This window comes from Danio aesculapii, chromosome 18 (genome assembly GCF_903798145.1).
Source record: "Danio aesculapii chromosome 18, fDanAes4.1, whole genome shotgun sequence".
Classification (NCBI taxonomy): Eukaryota; Metazoa; Chordata; class Actinopteri; order Cypriniformes; family Danionidae; genus Danio; species Danio aesculapii.
The window spans coordinates 26213451-26215928 of record NC_079452.1 but is presented as its reverse complement, the minus strand read 5'-3'; the positions used below and the strand labels follow the sequence as shown (position 1 = coordinate 26215928).

General features: G+C 30.2%; 1 long non-coding RNA gene across 1 annotated transcript; it reads left to right on the top strand.

Moving 5' to 3' along the window:
- The first annotated feature begins 349 nt into the window (after positions 1–349).
- Positions 350–1824, top strand: LOC130245510 (uncharacterized). The gene is made up of 3 exons (XR_008839338.1): positions 350–999; positions 1079–1173; positions 1539–1824. It is a non-coding gene; the product is annotated as an uncharacterized LOC130245510 (long non-coding RNA).
- Positions 1825–2478: the final 654 nt, after the last annotated feature.

Below are 2478 nucleotides of genomic sequence, written 5' to 3'. Positions count from 1 at the left end.
CATCTATGAGGACCAATGGTTTAACACATACACAACAGTAAAGACTGTGTATTAAAGGGACATACCTGATATATAAGGACCAATGGTTTAACACATACACAACAGTAAAGACTGTGTATTAAAGGGAGATACCTGATATATGAGGACCAATGGTTTAACACATACACAATAGTATTAGTAATAGTATTTTATATTATTATAAAATATTGACAAGATTTCGCTAATATAACTAAGATTTAAATTTCACTTATTTTTTTAAGCAAACTAGTGCAATTACTAAGCTTAATTTGAGAAACCAATTAAGCTAATATTATTGAGGAAAGATGACTTCACGTTTATTTTAAGAAAATTCACTCAATTATGTGGATTTGATTGAGATGTTTGCATTTGAATCTCAACAACGGCAGTGATCAGACGACATTTTGAAGGAGCAGATCAACAGCGAGCATGTTAAGAGGTAAGCATTAACAGTTTATCATTTTATTGTCTTAAGTAGCCTAAGCTCTTTCAGGAAAGACACATGCTGTTCAAACTTGTTCAGGAGGTTAGTTTTTGCCATATGATGTATATAGGGATACACGGGTATTTTTAACCCATTCCTATTTAAAATTGATTTGCTTCAATATTCATTCTGAATTATATAATGAAATTGAACAAATTATTTGCATCGTAATATTTAACAGCAATGATCAGGCAACAGTTAAGCAGGGTGGACGAACAACAGTGAGCTTGTTAAGTGGTAAGTCTAAGCTAAGCTAAGTTAGCTAGCTATTCAATGGGGTTTATGCACAGCTAGTGCTTTTCCATTTCATAAGGTTCCTTTTACAGCATTGATGATGTAATGTAATGAACTGTGTTTATATATAATACTGTACATAAATACTAATATTTGTTTGCTTCATTTTTCAGATCAAAGAAAACGTTTGCAGTATTTTCCCACTAAAGAGGAGCAGTTTATTGAGGCAGATTTTGATAAAGAGAATGGGTGCCATACATCAGGTATTTTTAATAATGTTATTTGTGTATTATTATTATTATTAGGCAACATTACTAATTTCTACACTTTTTTTTGCATCAGACCTCACATTAAATCAGGGATGAATCGAGAGATGTCGTCCTCTGTTGCTGGTCTATCTGTATAAATAAGATGAAGAGCTCATCCAGGAGTGCAATGTAAGTGTCTCAAACCGTTTCAGATATTTACGATCTTCAGAAAACTGCACTTTATATTTTTGCATGCTTACAAAAAAATATATAGCTACATTGTTGAATGCACTATTCCTTGTATAAACATGGTTTGTTTTTATACATTTCTGTACACTAGTATACATTTAAACACCCTGTCCATTATAAGTCAAAATACTTGTGTACTTGTGTCAGTCAGCAACATCTACTCAAACATTATGAAGAATTACTGTTCACTGAGATACAAAGAAATGGTTTATTTCCTTAATAGATTTCCTTAATGTGTTTTAGTAAACATTTGAAATGTACAACTGCATAATTTAATAATGATAAACGTAATGTTTATTTTACAGTGTGGGAATGCACAGAGAATTGCTGTCTGTCAGAGGGATGACCAACCATGAGGACTTCTGCATTGTCTTGGAGGATAAGCGAGTCATGGCTAGCTTGGAAAATCTAGAATTGCTGAACTAGATTTATACAAATATTCTCCAAATAAAAATCACTTACAAAGAAACGAATATTAAATTTGACACAAATTCACTGCTAAAACCTTTTGGGGAAAATTTCAGTGCATTGACTGATTGATTGTGTTCCTAATATTTTGAGATATGGCTTTTATACTGGTTTTAGATGTTATGCAATACACTAATTCTGTCAAATTTTGTCTAAAATGTGACTGTTCCTATAAAAGAAACATTTGACAGAACATTTATTTTCCATGACATGGATAAAGGAATTTTTATCAGAGATTAACATTGCTGTAAATTTTATATAGATTTGTTTAACATATTGCACCATTTTGTTATCAGTGTAACATGTAATAAAATGATATTTGGCCAAAATGTATTGTGTATGTATTTCATTATACATTATATATTTTACACTTTATGAATGAGCAATTTTCATTAATAAATCTGAGTAAATGGTGATTTATTTGCATATATTATAAAAGCACATTTCACATGCTTCATTCAAGTGGTTTTTGTAAAAAAAAAATAAATATGAGTAAATGGTGGTGGATTTGCTTAAATTATAAAAGCACATTCTGCTTATAATTTTAAAATCTTCATCTATCACTCAAAAAAAAATTTAATTTTCACATGATTCATTCAAGTGGTTTTTGCTAAAAAAAATAAAGTCTTGAAATGTACTTAAAACTAATATGTGCAATTGTGTTACCACTATTTTTTTTAGTAAATAGCACATAAGATTTTTTACAGTGTATAACAGTATGCACAGTCTGTGAACAAGGAGCAAAGTTTAATTTTAACAACATTACAGTAGTTGGCC